Genomic DNA, 20787 nt, shown 5'->3' on the forward strand with positions numbered 1-20787 from the left:
TGTCGTAGGGGCATAGTCTTTCTGCAGTTGGAGTCTTTCTACATCTGCCTTCTAGTACAGCAGAGGGGAATGCATGGCATTGAGCTAGGTGAAGGCTCACCTGCGGTTTGGGATTTTCAACCGTGTCAGTTACGGCAGAGTATCTGAGTCTTTCCAAAATGAGGAAGTTTGGGGCCCCGCCTAGGTCTTTTTGGCCTGTGACCACAACCATTTGTTTGATAGCTGTTTTTGCCTGGTCATAGCCCATAGCAAGAAGATGGCTTGTTTCCAGGAGGACTGAAATTTGTCCTGCAGGGCCCAAGGGTTGAGCAATAGTTTAAGCCAGTAGTTGAGGATAGCCATGCACACTCTGGCCTCCACCTTCATCATGCCCATCACCAGTCATAAGATGGCATTTGAGACATAGGGTTGCACTTGAAGGGCAGCTCTTAAAGATTTGGACTGTACCCATTCCAATGGGGCAACTTTGGAGAGGGGGCCCAAATCGGCATTGCAGAGAAGTTGTCCCCTGCTAACTGAGCAAAGAGGCACTTTAAAAAAGTGGTTATTCTCTTTATTTATTAATTATTTTATTTATTATTAAAACTTTTATACTGCCCTTCCATAAGGCTCAGGGCGGTTTACATTAAACCGGTTTTAAACTGGTTTGGGCCACCTCTCCAACGTTGCCCCATTGGAATGGGTACAGTCCAAATCTTTAAGTGTGGCCTTTCAAGTGCAACCCTGTGTCTCAAATGCCATCTTATGACTGGTGATGGGCATGATGAAGGTGGAGGCCAGAGTGTGCATGGCTATCCTCAACTACTGGCTTAAACTATTCCTCAACCCTTGGGGTATGGCACCCCTGACCCTGCAGGACAAATGCCAATCCTCTTGGAAACGATTTTACATTATTTAGCAGGGGGAGAGCAACTGGCCCAATCAAACCCTAGCACAGCATCCCTCCAGTGGCTGTTGCTGGTGTCTTTCTAATGTTTCCTTTTAGACTGTGAGCCCTTTGGAGACAGGGAGCCATCTATCTGTCTATCTATCTGTCTGTCTATCTACTCTATCTATCTATCTATCTATCTATCTATCTATCTATCTATCTATCTATCTATCTATCATCTAATTCTCTTAAGGCATACACATGGCTAATCCCTTGTGTGGCAGCTCTTGCGAGAATTCAAGAGCAGAAGCACTGTGGTGATTGGACAGTGGAACTTCCATATGCAGATAGGGAGGAGGAGCCTGTGAGAGCAGAAGCACTATGTTGATTGGGCAGTGGGGATTCCATATGCCGATAGGGAGGAGGAGCCCTTGATGGCTAAGGTCAGTTGGAATGCAACTGTTACTGGTTGGAAGATATACTTGATTGTAGAGGAAAGCGATAGAGAGAGAGAGAGAGAGAGAGAGAGAGAGAGAGGGCAGGGGTCTGCGAAACGAGGGGTTGTGAGGGAGGAAAGAGGAGGAGAAGGAGAATGCTGTTGTGTAAATTAGATGAGGGAACAAGATCTGTTAACTCAGGAAGGGAGAGAGAAAGAAAGATATAAAAAAAATAAGGGAAGGGAAGAAAGACAGAGGGAAAGAGCGAGTGGAGGAGAGAGAAAGAGAGAAAAAGAAGGGAGGGGAAGAGAGAAGGAAGAAAGGGTGGGGGATGGGCCCAAGCCTGTCAGTGGCCTGAGGCGAATGAGTGGCCATGGCAGCAGCAAGGAAGGTCCCATCTAACCACTGCTGCTGTTTGGAACTATCGAGGCCATTGGCGGAGGCAGGCAGGCAGGAAAGGGATGGGCCCAGGCCTGGCAGCGGCCTGAGGGGATCGAGCGGCCATGGTGGTGACGGCAGTGAGGAAGTGCCCGGTCAACCACTGCTGCTGCAGGGAGGAGCAGGAGCAGGGCTCGGGTGAGGGTGGGGAGGTCTTTGTGGATAGGGGGCTGCAGCTTGGCCAATTGGCGCCAGCAACTCTGCAGGTGTGACCAAGAGGGGTGAGGGGGCTAGAGTAAAGGGATGAAGGAGTGACCAAGAAGGGTGAGAGGGATGGAAGCAACTGGATGGAGTAGCAGGAGTTAGGCTCAAGTGAGGGTGGAGAGATCTCTGATGTGAGGAGGGCTGTGGCAGGGGGTCAGGGGAGCAATCAGTTACTAGCGCGCAGATGCTCTGCATGGGTTAAGCTAGTTTTATGTATTTACTTCTGTATGTAAACTTTGCTTGAAAAGCAATATATAAATATTCATCGTATTCATATTGTGCTCATACTGGCTTAGTTTCAAACAGTTAGAGGGCAATTATACTCAAAATCATGCCCTGAGGCAAGAATTGAATCAGTCTAGAGGCTTCTCCTTCCCTATAGGGCAAGGAGAGTCTTGCAAGACAAAACAATTCATTGTTACTTGAGTCTAATCACTTGGGATATAGCTTGCCCATGAAAGGCAAAGGTATAGTTGTATAGACTTGTGGTGCGGGTTGAATAAAACTGCTGGACTGACTATCTCAACAACATGATGACCTATGGGCATACAAGATTATATATGCAGGAGCAGGGCTGCTGCTGCTGCTATATAGGGCAGGCTAGCTGCTATATAGGGCAGGCTAGCTGCTATATAGGGCAGGCTAGCCCAAGGGCCTGGGGGAGGAAGACAGAAGGAGAACAGCTTGGGTGGGGCACTGACTGACTGCTGTCTTTGCCCCTGCCCCACCTTTCCTCAGGTGTGTGTGTAACATCTCCTTGGGCTGCTGCTGGGGCTTTGGCTGCTGCTGCTGCTGCTGCTATATAGGGCAGGCTAGCCCAAGGGCCTGGGGGAGGAAGACAGAAGGAGAACAGCTTGGGTGGGGCACTGACTGACTGCTGTCTTTGCCCCTGCCCCACCTTTCCTCAGGTGTGTGTGTAACATCTCCTTGGGCTGCTGCTGGGGCTTTGGCTGCTGCTGCTGCTGCTGCTATATAGGGCAGGCTAGCCCAAGGGCGCGAGCCTCTTGGCGCGAGCCGAAGGGCGAGAGCACAAGGGCTCTCGTCCTTGTGGCTCTCTGCCGTGGGGCAAGCTGCCTGAGGACCAGAGGATCTCTCTCCTTCCGCCCTGAAGAGCCATCTTCTCACAATTAAGAAGTCAGCAGGAGACTACGCAAGCCTGGTTTTGTTTTGTTTTTAATTAAGCCAAGAAGCCGTGGTGGGTTAGTCTGGGGAGATGTGTCTGGGGGAGCAAAAAAGTGGGTCTGGAGCGGGGGCGGCAATATCACAGGTAGCGGGCAGAGGGAGGTATGGCGGTGGGAGTTGGGCAGGCCGTTACAGGGGAAAACGGTCCAGGCAATTGAGGCCTGTTCCTTTTTCCGGCCCTTCTCCCAACCCTCTGACCCTAGGGAGCTCTGGGAACACTCCTTTGAGGATTAGGGTGCTGCTGCTGAATGCCAGGTCAGTTAACGCAAAAACATCTCTCATCCACGATCTGATTGTGGATGAGCGTGCTGACCTGGTATGTGTGACGGAGACCTGGTTGGATGCGCTGGGCGGGGTCGGTCTCTCTCAGCTTTGTCCTCCAGGTTTCCAGATCGTGCAGCAGCCCCGCCTCGAGGGTCGGGGAGGAGGCGTTGCGGTCATCTTTCGAGAGACCCTCCCCGTTTCCAGGTGCCCGGTCAGGCAATCTCAGAATTTCGAGTGTTTGTCCTTGAGGGTGGGCCTCCGAGATAGGCTGGGGATTCTGCTGGTGTACCGACCACCCCGCTGCACTTCAGTCTCCCTACCTGAGCTGGCGGGGGTGGTCTCGGAGGTGGCCTTGGGTTCCTCCAGGCTTATTGTTTTGGGGGATTTCAATGTCCACGCTGAGGCCCCCCTAGTGGGTGCGGCTCAGGATTTCATGGCCTCCATGGCAACCATGGGCCTGTCTCAATTGGTATCGGGCCCTACCCACGTGGCGGGACACACTCTGGATCTGGTTTTTGCCGACCGGGAAATAAATGATCTGGAGGTGGGGGAATTTGAGACCACTCCCTTGTCATGGACAGATCATCACCTGGTAGGGTTTAGTTTGACTGCTCCGTCTGCCCTCTGCAGGGGTGGTGGGCCGATTAAGATGGTCCGCCCCCGGAGGCTTATGGATCCGCTTGGATTCCAGACGGCCCTCGGGGAGTTTCCAGTGTCCAGAGCTGGTGACCCTGTCGACGCCTTGGTTGATCTCTGGAATGGAGAGGTGGCCCGGGCTGTTGACACGGTTGCCCCCAAGCGCCCTCTCCGGCTTAGTGGAGCCCGTTCCGCTCCTTGGTTTTCCTCGGAGCTTAGGGCGATGAAACAACTCGGACGACGGCTGGAGCGACGCTGGAGGAAGAGTCGTCACGAATCCGATCGAACACGGGCTAGAACCCATTTTAGGGACTACGCCGTGGCGGTGGGGGCGGCGAAGAAACGTTTTTTCTCCGCCTCCATTGCGTCTGCTCAGTGCAGGCAAACAGAGCTGTTTCGTGTGGTGAAAACATTGCTCCACACATCCCCCCGGACAATGGGGGAGGAGCCATCTACAGCTCTTTGTGATCGGTTTGCCTGTCATTTTGCAGATAAAGTCGCTTGCATCCGTGCTGACCTGGACTCCAGAGTTTTGGCAGTTCCGGCAGACGTGCCTTTGGTACCATCTGGTCCCGTTGTGTTGGATTCTTTTCGGTTGGTGTGGCCTGAGGATGTGGACAAGATCCTGGGCAGTGTGCGGGCGACTTCGTGCGCTCTTGACCCTTGCCCTTCATGGCTAATAAAAGCTGCCAGGGAGGGGACAGGTAGATGGCTGGAGGTGATGGTTAATGCTTCATTAAGGGAGGGCAGGATGCCATCGTGCCTTAAGGAGGCGGTGGTAAGACCTTTATTAAAAAAGCCCTCCCTTGATCCCTCCAGCCTGGACAACTATAGACCTGTGTCTAACCTGCCCTTTTTGGGCAAGGTGATGGAGTGTGTGGTGGCGTCCCAGCTGCAGAGGGTCTTGGATGATACGGATTATCTGGACCCTTTTCAATCTGGCTTCCGCCCCGGGTATGGGACTGAGACTGCCTTGGTCGCTCTAGTGGATGACCTACGCCGGGAACTAGACAGGGGGAGTGCGTCCCTGTTGGTTCTGCTGGACCTCTCGGCGGCGTTCGATACCATCGACCATGGTATCCTTCTGGGCCGCCTCTCGAGTATGGGAATCGGAGGCACTGCGTTGCAGTGGTTCCGGTCCTTTCTTGAGGGGAGGGTCCAGAAGGTGGTGCTGGGGGACTACTGCTCGGCCCCGTGGCCGTTGGCCTGTGGGGTCCCGCAGGGTTCGGTCTTGTCCCCCATGCTGTTTAACATCTACATGAAGCCGCTGGGAGAGGTCATCCGGGGATTTGGACTGAGTTGTCAGCAATATGCGGATGACACTCAGCTCTATCTCTCCTTGTCATCTGATCCTAGGGAGGCGGTGGATGTCCTGAACCGGGGACTGGAGGCCGTGATGGGGTGGATGTGGGCTAACAAACTGAAATTGAATCCGGATAAGACGGAGGTGCTGTTGGTCAGTAGGAGAGCCAATCGGGATGTGGAGATTTTACCAGTTCTGGATGGGGTTGCACTCCCCTTGAAGGAACAAGTACGCAGCTTGGGGGTACTACTGGACCCGGCTCTGCTTTTGGAAGCTCAGGTGGAGGCGGTGGCCAGGGGTGCCTTTGCACGGCTTCGGCTGGTGCGCCAGCTGCGTCCCTTTCTCGAGAAGGCAGATCTGGCCACAGTTACCCACGCCTTAGTCACGTCGCGGCTGGATTACTGTAACGCGCTCTACGTGGGGCTGCCCTTGAAGAATATCCGGAAACTGCAGCTAGTGCAAAACGCGGCAGCGAGGGTGTTATCCAGAGCTGCCCGTTGGGAACATATCACCCCCATTTTGAAAGAACTGCACTGGCTACCGGTTCGTTTCCGGGTCCAATTCAAGGTGCTGGTTTTGACCTTTAAAGCCCTAAACGGTTTGGGCCCAGGGTATTTGAGGGACCGCCTGCTCCCAAGGGTTGCTGCCCGCTTGACGAGGACATCTGAGGGGGCCCTGCTCCGGGTGCCGACAATGAGAGAGGCCCGGCTGTCGTGCACTCGGGACAGGGCCTTCTCTGTTGCTGCCCCCAGACTCTGGAATGCTCTCCCAGTGGTCATTCGCTCCTCGGACTCCATCATGGCTTTTAGAAAGCTTGTAAAGACTTGGCTTTTTATCCAGGCTTTTACATAATCGTTTTTACTGCTGCTTCTGGGTGTTTTTATTTCTTGTATTGTTTTATGCCTGTTTTTATATGTTTTTATACTCTTAGCATGTTGTTTTTATTGTGTTTTTATTGTATGTTTTTAACTTTTGTAAACCGCCTTGGGGTTATATTTTAACGAAAGGCGGTATAAAAATGCAAAAATAAATAAAAAAAATAAAAATAAATATCTCCAGTTTTGATGTGCTCATTTTCCTGAGTCCTTGACAGCTAGATTGTTAATTGAGAAGAAAATGCACCTATTATCTGTGTGTCTCTTGAGGAGTGCTTTACTGTTATCTCCCATGAAAGGGAGGATTCCTTTCTTGATTACTTCATCTTTTGAAATGGAGTATGCTTGCCACTACTGCCTTCTTATGTGAAAGAGAGGAGTGGGGACATCCTATTCACTCCTCTATTCTGACTTTGGGGCATGTTGCCCCACACTTTTCTCATGCTGAGCAACCAGCTGTGGGTCTTGTCACACCCAGACAAGTGAAAAGTTCACTATGATCTAGTAGTCTTGGGCTGTGTAGCCTTCCAAAGTGATATGAATAGAGGAGTGCTCTCTGGGCTATCCCAAAATCGACCTGTCTGGCAATAAACCTCAACATCTGTACAGTACCATGTCACATATGAGCACATGAAGCTGGGTTTTACTGAATCAAACCATTGGTCTGTCTACCTCAGTACTGGCGACACAGATTGGTAGTGACTCTCCAGAGTTACCAGCTCAACTGAGAGATGCAAGGGTTTGAACCTGGGACCACTTGCATGCAAAGCATTTGCTCTGCCCCTGAACTACATTTCTTAAAGGTTGTGCCATCGAGTCGGTGTTGACTCCTGGCGACCACAGAGCCATTTGGTTTTCTTGGTAGAATACAGGAGTGGTTTACCATTGCCTTCTCCCGTGCAGTAAGTGATGATGCCTTTCAGCACCTTCCTACATCGCTGCTGCCCAATATAGGAGTTTCCCATATTTTGGGAAACACACCAGCGTGGATTTGAACCAACAGCCTTCTACTTTCGAGGCTGATTACATCCCTGCTGCTTGATATTGCTCTGTTGCTCTGCAACTCAGAGAACCAAAGGTGTGGTCCTCTAGAGATGATGATGCAAACCCCAAATTGAGATTAAGCAGCATTCTTTCCGATACGGAATCTGGAACTGTAATTATATTTAAGTCCTTGGCTATGCTTTTGCTTTGAGCCACAGGGAGCCTTAAGTTAGCCTTGTATTATTGGCTGCTGTTTGCCGGACGCATGGCAACGAGGAGAAGCAGATGAGCCCATGACGGGCCGGCCACGTTGGGGAGGCGGTGGCAGGGAGATAGTGGCAGCGCGCCCGGCCGCAGGGCGGGGAGATGGCCACTGCGGTGGCTGGCCTGGCCGCGGGGGCAGGCAGATGGTGGCCGCGGTGGTGGGCCCAGCCGCAGCAGCTGGGAGATGGTGGTGGTGGGCCCGGCTGCGTCGGTGGGGAGATGGCGGTGGTGAGCCCGGCCGCAGCAGCAGGGAGGCAGGGGTGGGCCCGGTCACCGCGGGGAGGCAGCAATAGCGAGGAGGCAGCAGCAGGTCGGCCGCCAGGGTGTGGAGGCGGGTGGCAGAAGGAGAGGGGACGGGCTGGCTTGAAAGCTGGCTACAAACGGGGGGGGGGGGGAGCGGGCCGGGCGCCCGGGGGAAGTGGGAGCAGACGTTCTGCACCGGGTCTGCTACTTTATTCATAATTTTCTATTCAAAACGCACTGGTAATGGTAAACCACTCCTGTATTCTACCAAAGAGAACCACAGGGCTCTGTGGTTGCCAGGAGTTGACACCGACTCAACGGCACACTTTACCTTTACCATAAGAGAGGGTTCTGTAAACGAAATCCAGGATATTCTTCTCTTTTTTCCAGAGATAGGGGTGCACTTAATAAAGTGCAAATAATAGCTGGACTGTTTCCCAAACCAAGCATATTTTAAATGAATAGTGATATATCTCCAGCAAAATAGTTTGTTGACAGGCTAGCACGTTAACTGAGAGACACAGTACCAAAACGGGTCTACTACAAGGGACAATTTAGAGCTTTGTTTCCAAGAGCTAGTAGTATTTTTCTGAGGCAGTTTTATGTACATTTTGCAACCATGTCACAGCGCTTGCTCTCCAAAAGGCCATTCATGACTGCAGCACTGCTCCCAGCAGCTTGTGCGTGGAATCCACATGCAAATGCACATGTGTGCACATGTGTTTGCCAATGCTGTGTGCAGGCTGCTGGGAACAGCTTTCAAGATGGGTTTTACTCATGGGTTCAAGTGGTTCAAAGCATTTAGGGGTTCAAAGTTGGATTTTATTGAATTAAGAGAATTGGGGTGGTTCTGATATTTCTTACCACCCCTACAGATAAAGCATTGTTTGCAAAGCTTTGATCCAACAGAAAGTAAAGAATATTAACAAGCAAACCTGGTGTTATTTGTAATAATAATAATGCTGTAACCTACTACAAGCCACTAGATCTCCAAATATTTGGGTTCAAATCAGTGTTCCCTCTAATTTTTTTCATCAGCGAGTGGAATGAGTTTTATTCTGGGCGGCAGTATTAAGGGAGTGTGCGCACATGTGCATTATTATGTACCACTATAGATGCAACACACACACATCCCAAAAATATGGAAGAAAAGAAATGTACTTTCCTATTAATCTGTCTTCTGTTTTAAAAGCAATTGCATTTGCCATTTTAGGAATTTATGCGCCACACAAAGTGCAATGCGTAAAATTTAGGGGTGTGCACGGAACCGCACACCTGCGGTCCGGCACTGTGGAGGGGGTCCCTTTAAGGGCTGGGAGGGTTTACTTACCCCTCCCACCGCTTTGCCCCCTCCAGCGCCCATAGTTATTGTAGAAATTGGGGCGGCAGGATACCTCCACGCCACCCCTTCTTGCTCCGCAATTCAAAAGGCTGCAACAAGCCTGCACATGCGCACGCGGCGCAGCGCGCAAGCTTCACGTCAACCCGACGCGACGGGTAGACCAGGCCTCCGACCGCTGGAGGCTGCCCGCCGGGACGAGGCCGGGTAGACCGGGCCTCCAGCGATCGGAGGCCCGGTCTACCTGTCGTGTCGGGTCGATGTGAAGCTCGCGCGCTGCGCCGCGTGCGCGTGTGCAGAAGGCTTGTTGCAGCCTTTTGAATTGCGGAGCAAGAAGGGGCGGCGGGGAGGTATCCTGCCGCCCCAATTTCTACAATAACTATGGGCGCTGGAGGGGGCAAAGCGGTGGGAGGGGTAAGTAAACCCTCCCCGCCCTTAAAGGGTCCCCCTCCACCCGGACCGGTCCAGACCCACCCCTAGTAAAATTTAATTATTTATTATTCAATTTTTATGCCACCTTTCATAAAACATCCCAAGGCGGTTAACAAAAGTTAAAATACAATAAAATTCTATAAAAATCACATGTAAAACCTTAAAGTCAGTCATTCAGTAAAACCATGAAACACCAAAAAACAACCATAAAAAGACAAACAGAAGCAGGAAAGCTGAAAGAACTTGGCAAACTAAATTACAATCATGTCCATGCTTTACCATTTTAGAGTAATTTAGATCGATTCTGAAGTGCCTCAACATCATAGCCACATTTAAAACAGCAAATGAGTCAAATTTTAAAAAGCAAAGCACAAATATCAATATATTTTCTTTTTTTTGAAAGAAATATTATAATGTTATGACCTGCAGCTAAAATTAACATATGATCTTGCTGAGATTTTGCCCCCTTTGCATATATATTCAGTTCACAAAAAGTGTATTAACTTGATGAGAGACCATGAGGTGCTTCACACGATCAGTGTGAAGCGCCGGAGGGGTTCTGTGGGGAGAGCGGGCTTAGCAGATGATCAAGAGGCAGCCCTGGGCAGCCGGATTGGCCGCCCACATGACTGCCGGCTCTGTCACGGAGCTGGCAGGGATTGGGGGCCACGTGGCCCCTGGAAGTTCCAGGATGCCCTGTTCGAGTGCAGGGAGAGACCCCCGAGCCCCAAGAGATGCCTGAGCTTGCAGCCTCATGGTCAGGGGTCTACTTGTGTGTTGCCACGTGCCGTGGCAACACACAAGCAAAAAGATGAGGTTAAAGGAGCGCTCACTCCGTTAACCTCGTCTAAGGGGAGGGGTAATTAGGCGGGCTAGCCGCCTTGGGAGCACCAGACTTGCCTGCGAGCCTGATGGTTCCCATGATTCCTGGAAAGCGGGCTAAGCTCCCTTAGCCTGCTTTTCAATGATCGTGAGAATAGCTTCCATATATTCTACCTCCAAGGCAAACTTTCAAAGTAAATGTGGTCTGCTATTTTCTAGCATCAGCTTCTTTTATCCTACTACATGTAATCCAGCTCCCTTTTAAATAATAAATAATCAAACTTAATTCTAGCAATAAACTTCCAGCATTCAGTTTAACTCTGTAACTAATTAAGCCCCATCTAGTTGTGTTGTATCCTAATAGCTGCAATTAATTCCTCTTTGTGTCTCATAATGTAAGTTCATTGAAGTTCACACATTCTTTCAGTTTTGGCATTAGATAAAAAGGAGCAACACACTAGCACAAACAAGCAAGTCTCCTTCAAAGTGAAATCCTCTCATCCAATAAATTTATGGGTAGTCTTCGTCACCCCAACCTCCCCTCTCCCCCAGTCTTGCCAGTTCGTTCCTTCCTTCGTTCCTTCCTCCTTCCTTCCTTATGGCAGCCACACCTCAAGACTTTCTCCAGCGGTGCATGGTTGCTCTTCCTCACCTGGTGCTTTTACATTGTATTAATCCACAAAGTTTAGATGTTAGGCAGTCTGTGTTCTCCATCAGAGAATACAAATTATGATTTCTCTTTTGATGAATCTCTCCAAATAAAGAAAAGGGAAGTGCTGTCTTTCCAGATCTGTCTGTTTCCCAGGAGAGAGTTGCTGTGTGCTATCTGCTGAAACGTTCATACAAAAGATATAAACACTTTGCAAAGAGATACTGAAGCAATCAAACGCTCCAGGGGGTTGATTACCACCTGATAACCGGAGGGGCCAAGGTTGAAGACATAAAAAGCTGCCTTGTGCTCTGTGGGTCCCTAGGCTGTGTTTACCATATGCAAACACCTTCCCCAGTGGCCTTTCTCCCACCAGAAGTTAGTGTAAATTGGATTCATTTGTTCATCTCCCCCCCCCCCCGGGCGTAGCTAGGGGAGAGGGGGCCGTGTGCATCCCTCTCTCTGGCGGCCCCCCAGAGTGAGGGAGATAATGAAGAAAATAGGGAGGGATGGAGCTGGAGGGCCCTCAGGAGCTGGGGGCCCATGTTCTTTGAACCCTTTTGCTCAATTATAGCTACACACACACACCCTGGATTTAGTTACTATTTTAAAGTTAAACTTAATGGGGAGAAGGATTAAGTTCTGCAAAAGAAGTAGCGTTAGATTTAGGCTCTTCTTCTCTCTCGCCTTGAGATTTGCACTTCCTGTTTCTTTTGCAAGGCAGCTAGGGCGCAATAGAAGCCTCGCAAAATCTCAGCTGCTAGATCAAAGCAGAGTTCACACCTTAGCTCCTTTTGCAAGCAAAACCCCATCCCTCCTCATTCCCGCCCTCCTCCTCCTCCTTGACTAGACCGAGCCTGCCAGGCGCTGTGGCTGCTGGGCACGTCTTCTTTGCTGCTGACAGACTGCTGCCGATCCACGTGATGGTCCAGTCGGGTCAGCTCCACACGCCTCCCCAATCACACCCAAGACTCTTGGGTACCTTGGGTGTGAAAAGAGATAGGACAATAGGAGTCGAGAGAGAGTAATTCATAAGCCTGTGTAGAAAGACTTCTGGAATGGATGTAACCAGCAAGAGTTACTGAGCCCGATTGGTGGCCGCGGCAGCAGCAGGCAGGGAAGGGAAGCCTCGGGGCCCCGCTTTCTTCTCTGCTCTTGTAGAGAGCTCAGCTGCCTTCCTGGCTGTCTCTGAGAAAGTCAGTCCTCAGCGTGCAGAGCGGAGGGAGGGTGCTAGGGCCCCTTGCTCAGGATGCATGGGGAGGGAGAGACCTGGCTGGGGGAAGGGAGAAGGAGGAGCAGGTGGTGGCAGCCTGGCTGGGCAAGAGGGGGGAAAAACAGGACCTTGTGGGGAGTTGAGCAGTGGTGGCAGTGGCAAGACTATGTGCTTACAGTAACAGCTGCGCGGGGGCCTGCCATTTGGTGTGTGTGCATGTGCGCACCTTAGAGGGAACAGTGGTTCAAATCCTTCTGTACACAGTACACAGACAAACTGCAAAAATCCATTAGGTCTCTTTCTCTCTCAAAGTATTGCAGCTTTTAATTCCATGAATTGACTGCAATTTGCGCTTATGTGATTTTAAGGACTTATTCAGCATCAGTTGTGCATGCTGCCATCAGTTTAAAACACAAGCAACTATTCATAGTGACGTTTAAAAAGTGAAGAGAAAATAAGGAGAGTGTGGTTTCTGTATGCAAAGAAGAAAGAGTAGCAGTGGTGGTCAGTGTGTGTGTGGGGGGGGTGCTAGTGGGGTGTGAGAGGTACCATTAAAGATTCTTCAATGGTGGTACTGTTGGCACCTGCAAGCCAAAATGATCTTGCTGACCATGCCAATGGCTTCTGTGCCTGAGCAGAGACCAAGTAAGTGCCAGAGCCGTTGCAGCTGCCACACGGGATGCTGGGCAGAGCACCACTGCTTGTGGTGGCTTGCAGGTGCTGGTGGTACTACTGGTAACCACTATTTAGAGGCACCTCTCACTGCCCCACCAGTGCTGCCTTCACTGGCTGCTACTGTAATAGGGATAGGCACAAAACCAGTTTTGCTGGTTTGGCTTGGTTTTGTGCTTGGTCGAACCGGACCTGGTTTGAGTTCAAATTATGCTGGTTCGACCAGCTTGGAGCACTACTGGTAAAGGTGAATCTGGTGCGGATTCCCCTTTACCAGTAAAGGGGCAGGGGAACTTCCCTAAGGGTAGAGCAGGTGGGAGGGGAGTAAATAACTAATTACTAGTGTTGGCTGTGATGGCAGCTGCTGTGGGAGTGTGAATGGCGGCTTCCCCCACCAGCTTCCTCAAGAGTAAGCTGGGTTGGTGCATCTGAAAAGTGAGGGAGGGAAGAGGAGGGGATAGTGGGGAGAAGGGGGGCTTGGTGGGGAGAAGGGAGCCTTGGATGTGAGCCTCATGCTGGTTGGAGGCAGAGAGGAGTTGGAAATCGCATACATAGAACATAAGAACAGCCCTGCTGGGCACATGGCCAGGCACATGGCCCATCTAGTCCAACATCCTGTTTCACACAGTGGCCCACCGAATACCTCTGGGGAGCCCACAGGCAAGAGGTATGTTCATGCCCTCTCTCCTGCTGTTGCTCTCCTGCAACTGGTATTGAGAGGCATCGTGCCTCTGAGGCTGGAGATGGCCCACAGCCATCAGACTAGTAGCCATTGATAGACCCATCCACCATGTATCTGTCTAAGCCCCTTTTAAAGCCATCCAGGCTGGTGGCCATCACCAGACCCCATGGCAAAGAATTCCATAGATTAATTATGTGCTGTGTGAAAAAGTACTTTCGCGTGTCGGTCCTAAATTTCCCAACCTTCAATTTCATGGGGTGACCCCTGGTTTTAGTGTTGTGAGTGAAGAAAGAGAAGAAGAGGATGACTAGCAGCAAGGTGAATGGACTCTATTTGACAGCAATGAATGCACTACTGAGGGACCTTAAAGGCCAAGTTGAAGACAGATCATCCTGGAGATAATCTATCTATGTGGTTGCTAAGAGTCGACACCAACTTGATGGCACTTAATCAATCAATCAGTCAATTAGTTTGGGTATGGGGATGTCATGACAAGCACCCACACTTCAAAATTTACCAAGGCACCATTGATTATGCCTTTTCAATGAAGTACAAAGTATTTTATAGTTCCATATCTTGATTGCTTCCATGACAGAGTAGCAGTACTAATAGGAATTGTATGGAAAAGCCCTGTCTGTATGTAATCTGAGGAATGTTGTTTTGTCTATGCATCAGCTCACAGGGAACTACTTCTACAAATATTTATATACCACTTTTCAGCAAAAGTCCCCAAAGCAATATATATGAATGAATGAAATGGCTCCCTGTCTCCAAAGGGTTCACAATCTAAAAAAGAAACAAGATAAACACAAACAACAGCCACTGGAAGGATGCTGTGCTGAGGTTGGATAGGGTCAGTTGCTCTACCCCGCTAAATGAAGAGAATGACCACTTTTAAAAGATGCCTCTTGGCTCAGTTAGCAGGGCAATTTAATATTACATTGCAGGTAGGTGTGAAGGAAGATCCTACTTTACAGTCTTCTAGCTGATTAGCAGTAAGAGCATGAGGGGGTGGTGTTATCTCAGCATTGTAGAAGGCTCACTCTGGGAGAGTGCTCTCCAGGGATTCTCCTGAGATTTGTAAATTCAGAATAGGAAATGAAAACAACAGCAACATGGGCTACTTTTAATAGAGAGATTGCTACTTACTCATTTTTGTGTAATTTCTCTTCAGAATCATTTTATATACAGGTATGAATATGTTCTGTGGCATCTATAGGCTGTGCAAACACAAATTACCATCTCATCATTGTGATTGGGTTCCATGTATTGTGTTTTTAATGGTTGATTATGATTGTTTTTTACATGCTTTAGGGCACTTCATACATTTTCATCTGCATATTAGGTCATCTGCTTGTGGTCATGTACATGTTTGTAGTTTGTACTATGAAGAAGGTGATTATATTTGTGACACAAGTCAAAATGATATTTTCTTTTGAATAATTTTAGCTGTTTCTCAGCAATCCTCTTAACTTGATTCAAAATTATGATTGTTGGTGCCACCTGCTGGCTTGGTGCTTTATTCTGTAATGTTCATATTTTATCAAATGCTTTTCAACGTCCATTTGTAGTAAATATGTTCATGAATAGGTTTTTGCGATTTGATTCAAGCTCGAATCAAATAACAAAAAACTCAAATCAATTTGTCAAAACAGCTGCCATTGTTGTTATTTCAATGAATCAACAAAAATTGATTTAAGTGATTTGGCCATAGGGAACAATGGGGAACTTGAATCATAACATTGTTCCCCATGGGTAGGTACTAGGGACACCAAAGTGGATGGCTTTAAGAGGGGCTTGGATAACTACATGGATAAGAGGTCTATCAACGGCTACTAGTCAGAGGGCCACCTCCAGCCTCAAAGGCAGGATGCCTCTGAGCACCAGTTGCAGGGGAGTAACAACAGGAGAGAGGGCATGCACATACTACTTGCCTATGGGGCATCTGGTGGGCCACTGTGTGAAACAGGATGCTGGACTAGATAGGCATTGGGCCCGATCCAGCAGGACTGTTCTTAAGCATGCTTTTTTAAAAAAATTAACCTTTCTCAAACACCCCTATAGGATCCGGCTTATAGCTTGACACATGGGTCAGGATGCCAGTCAATCATCTCATAATTGCATGGTGGTAGTGTGTGCACATGTCTGCATGTGTCAGCAGAACTAACGGGTAGACTGTGACACCCCCGACCACGAGTCACTCACCTTCCACAGCCAGCTCTGGATAGCCCAGCAATGGGGAGTTTGGCCTTCAGGAAGACTAGCCACTCCACCAATCAATGAGTGTGCAATGGGGTGTCACCACATGCCTTGCCAAGGAAATGTCTTCCTCAGTGATCAGCGTTATTGTCTGGGCACACGTTCATGGTCACAAAAACAGCTCAGCCCAAGACAGCCTTGGAAATAAGCCTCCATTCCTGGTTGGATAGGTCGCACATTCCAAGCCGCACCTCCTTGCCAGGGTGTGAATTGTCGACTCTTGCTCCTGCAGGTGCTGGAGCAAGAAAAATGTGGAATTCCACCAGGACGGAACATCCTGAGGGATCAGGTGTTCAGGTAGGCCCAGCTCAAGCTGCTTCTCCTTGAGCATATGCCTACCCTTTTTGCTCTGATAGAAGAAAGCAGCTTTCTTGCAACACCTGCCCACAAGAACAGTCGTGATGGCCACAGGATGGTGCCCACCATCTGCAGAGGGCATGTCTCACCTGGCCATAGCCCCAGAACATCCCGCATGACCAGGTTCAGAGTGTGTACCACACAATGATTGGACACAAAAGGAACCTGGGCTGCCCTAGTTATGTTGGCAGCATTGTCGGTGACAAAGACGCCTTGGCTGCTGAGATCTGGTGATGCATGGTTGCTGACAGCTCATCTGCTGTGTTAGTGTCCAGTAGCTGCAGCACAGCCCACCTGTGCTGTGCTGCATGGGAGGGGCTTGCCATGCCACCAGCAGCGGATGTCCTCTCGCTCTCTTCCAGAGCGCTGTGAGGGTCTGGAAAACAGTGTGCCTCCCTCTGTGGCTGGTCCACAGATCTGCTGTAAACTGCATGCTGGTGTTGGATGCTGCTATATTCAACAGCAACCCCGACACATCCTCCCTGCACACACAATACAGGGAGGGCACCACCCGCCTACTGAAGATGGTGTGTGTGTGGATGTTGTAGTCAGGGGCAAGCAGTCAAAGTAACCAGCAGAAGCCAGCATTCTTCACCTCCTAGAATGGCTGGCTGTCCAAAATGATCATCTCCCCAATGGCCTGGGTGATGAGATGAGGCTTTGGGCCAGCATACTGCTTGCCCACTGACAGCAACCACTGCACAGGCAACTTTCCCTGCTTGGAAGCAGAAGTAGATGCCTTGCCACTGCTTCAGGACACACCAGGCCTATTGCTTCCAGCAGGACCAGGGACTCCCGGCATCATCATAAAATGCTTAGGGTCCTTCCCCCTGCTGACTTGTGTCCTGCAGTGGATGCAGGCAGAAAATTTATTTATTTTATTTAATTTATTGAATTTATATACCACCTAGTATAAAAATCTCTTGGCAGTGTACAAAATTAAAACATAAAATATAACACATTTAGAATACATAAAAAGATAAAATCATAATAGATAAAAACACATTAAAATTTAAAAATGGAGTTTCAGTTGAAGGCCTGTGAAAACAGGTACGTCTTCAGGGTTCTCCTAAAAGCAAACAGAGAAGGAGATGCTTTTATTGTGGGCCACCAGGGTAAAGTGGTCCCACACCATGCTGCTATCTATCTTGGATGCTTCTGGTGGTAGTGGTACTGGGGCTGCTGGTTTGTTCTGGGGGCCACCCCACCACCACCCTTGGTCTGGGGCTGAGAAGTTCCAGGAAGCAGAAGTACTTCCTGCTCCTGCTCGGTCTCAAATGGGGTGGGCAAATTTGCACTGCCCATGGGGATTGGGGAAGAGGATTGAGAGTGGGATCTGGCTGGTCTGGCAGCCAACAACACCTCCTCCTGCTGCCACAGGAAGAGTTTCTTCCCTGACAGGGGAGTCCCCCGCTATTTCTATCTCAGCTGCCACAGGCGGGACCAGGTTCCTCCGGAAATTAGAGCCTGCACCCAATTACATCCGTGGGTATGACTCTAGCAGCATCACCCCTTCCTCTAACTGCCACTCTGCTCATGGCTCTGCCTCACGCACTCTTGGACATCTTGTGGTTTTTAAAATAATAATAATTAATAATTCATATAATAAATAATATTCGTCTCTGATCGGGGTGGGGGGAGATAAACTCCTTTAAGTTGATGTAGGGTCAGAGGTGGTCTATTTATGCTGGGTGTGCCACACACAGTGCTCTCTATAGCACTGTAGTGCAAACACAGAAGCTAGAAAAATTAAATCCTCCCAATAAAGAAGCAGGCTTTATTGTGGGGGGTGGGGGAGGCAATTTTTTTGGAGGGGAATGAGCAACAGTGGAGTAAGTCTAAGGAAATGGAAAGGCCAGGGGACTACTGTGGCCTCTTTAACCCAAACCCACCCATCCTATCCTACTAGTGCCCAATTCCTTTCTTCCCCAAACTAGGCCCTATTTAAAGAACTCTTAAGTTCTATAACTTGACCAAGGCCTGGTGTTTGTGTGTCTCGCTTTCTGGCATCTTCAACTGGGCATTTCCAGCATCTTTGGCTGGAGTCTGCCAGGTGTTACTCTTGGAGGCACCTGCCAGGTGTTGCTCTTGCGGGGAGGGCAGGTGGTCACCAGTGAGGCACCTATCCACTCACCCAAACAATTAAACAAACCTGCTCCCCTCTGGAAAAAAAAAGGGAAACTGAGAGAGCCTGTCAGGCTGGATACCAGACAGGATACACCAGCTTACAAAAACAAAAAATGAATCCAGGCACACAGTAGAAGCAGAAAGGTGCAGCTTGGAGCTACAAAAGGAAATAGGAAATAAGCACATCACCCCAGTTATTAAACCCCCTGGGGGCTACAAGCAAAAAGAAGAAGAAGAAATGCATTGGAGGAGGGGGGAACATTCAAAGCAGGACCTAGTGGGGTCAAAAAGTTCAAAGCAGGACCCACTGGGGCTGCACAAGCAGGAAGGGGTGGGGTGGGGAAAATGCACAGAAGAAGAAAAATTTCAAAGCTGTACCCAGTTAAAGCCACTGGGGCTGCTGGTACAATTAACAAAAATTAGAAAGAGGGGAAAAAGCAATTTGTTGGCACTGCAAAAAAAGAGAATCTAAAAGGGAGACATTCAGATAAGCCACCAGGTACTCTGTCTCTCTCTCCACTCACTGGGACAGGCAGGCAGGCCCAGACCACCACCACCAGTCTCTAAATGCTGCTACAGTCTCTCTCCGATCCTTCTCCTCTCCTGAGGCACAAAATGGCTCTCTGCCTCCAAGCAGTCCTTTAAATACATTTTGAAAGTCTCCCCTTTTGGCTCTCCTCTCCCTCCTCTCTTCCCCCCGCCCCCATAGCCAATGAGAGCACAGTTGCCCGTGCCAACACTTGATTTGAATAAAGACAAGCCAAGAAGTAAGAAGATCCCAAGCCAATCTGAAGCCAGTGCCAGAAAACCAATCAGCAAAGGAAAAAGACAGAGACAAAATGGCGCTCAAATCATTCAAATAGATTCAAGCTCTAATAAGGGTCAATTCAATTATAACTCGAATCCAGCCCTTTATTCTAAGGGTGATTCCATCCAAGTTTGAATCACTCGAGTCACCCTGATTTGAGCTTGCTTCAAATCAACTCAAATAGATTAGCACATCTCTAATTTGTAGCACATTTAATTTATTATAATGCCATCTGTAGGCGAATTGATAATTTTTTATTTTAACAAGCATGTGTGTGCATATGTTATAAACAGAGATTTTATCATAAATTGCACAACTCTAAATTTACATTTGGCATTAGTTGCTAAAATTTTAAGAGTCATTTTGGAACAAATGGAATGTTCTGGCTTCTCTGATTGTGAAGAAAATTTGAAATGTTAGCTGAGTATACATCAATTCCAGACACATGAAGTCAACAAGACCCATGAAATCTAAATTATTGCCCTCATATTAATGTTTGTATTTAGTGTATTGTAATTTTAGGTCAGCAGTTGTAATTCCTTAACCCTGCTTGCAATACACATAACAGTTGATGGGCAGTTCCTGTTAGTGAATATTTTGGCTGTAATCCAAAGGAGGTCCACTTTAAGTTGCACAGTGGGGAAATGCTTGACTAACAAGCAGAAGGTTGCCGGTTCAAATCCCCACTGGCACTATATCGGGCAGCAGTGATATAGGAAGATGCTGAAAGGCATCATCTCTTACTGCGCAGGAGGAGGCAATGGTAAACCCCTCCTGCATTCTTCCAAAGAAAACCGCAGGGCTCTGTGGGCACCAGGAGTCAAAATCGACTTGACGGCACACTTTACCTTTAATCCAAAGGAGCATGGGCACCAAACAAACTTGGGCTTTCAGGTTTTTGAAGAGGCAAGCTGAAATAGCAGTCAGAAAACACTCAGATGCATTTACCTACCTATTTTGCATAAGAAAGTGTTTGAGGATTTTATTATGGAAAGATTTTGAGATGAGTCTCACGATCAGTGAGACTCACCTTTAGGGGGTTTGCGGAGAGAGCGGGCTTAGTACACTCTCCCCGCTGACGATCGGAAGGGAAGTCCTGGATGGCCAGATCAGCCAGCCACATGACTGCTGGCTCTGTCACGGAGCTGGCAGGAGCTGCGGGGAACGGCGGCCAAGCAGCTCCTGAAAGTTCCAGGATGCCCCGCGCAAGTGCGTGGGGCATCCTGGAGAGACCTCCAGGGTCAAGAGGTTTGTTTCAGCCTCCTGGCAGGGGTCTGCTCATGTGTTGCCGTAGTGCGGAGCCACAGCGCGGCAATACACAATCAAAATGACGGAGTTAGCAGAGCGCTCGCTCCGCTAACCTCAGCTAAGGGGAGGGGGAACTAGGAGGGTTTGCTGCCGGGAGCCCCGCAGCTCCTGTGGCAGCAGACGATCAGCAAAAAGCGGGCTAGGCTCCCTTAGCTCGCTTTTTGCTCATCGTTAGAATCTCCTCACTATTTGTTTTTAAGTGCAGGGTTGTAGGGCTTTTTGCCTATTTTATTTCCAAGTATGCTTCAGTTGAAGGGTTGCTATTATGTTAAATACAATTGTTCTTTAGTAATATTTTTAAAGTGCTATATTTATGATGTAGCTAACATTTTATTTCAGTACAACCAAATGGTATTAATCTATGGTTAACATACTGTTCTTCTGTCTCTTTACTTGCCAAATTTTAGACAGTCAAAAGTGG

General features: G+C 49.0%; 1 protein-coding gene across 17 annotated transcripts in view; it reads left to right on the plus strand.

Annotated features, from left to right (window-relative positions):
* The window catches only part of SHANK2 (SH3 and multiple ankyrin repeat domains 2), a 695900-nt gene that overhangs the window by 121533 nt on the left and 553580 nt on the right, over nt 1–20787 (plus strand). The window lies entirely within an intron of this gene.

The sequence above is a fragment of the Hemicordylus capensis genome, chromosome 1 (genome assembly GCF_027244095.1).
Source record: "Hemicordylus capensis ecotype Gifberg chromosome 1, rHemCap1.1.pri, whole genome shotgun sequence".
Lineage (NCBI taxonomy): Eukaryota > Metazoa > Chordata > Lepidosauria > Squamata > Cordylidae > Hemicordylus > Hemicordylus capensis.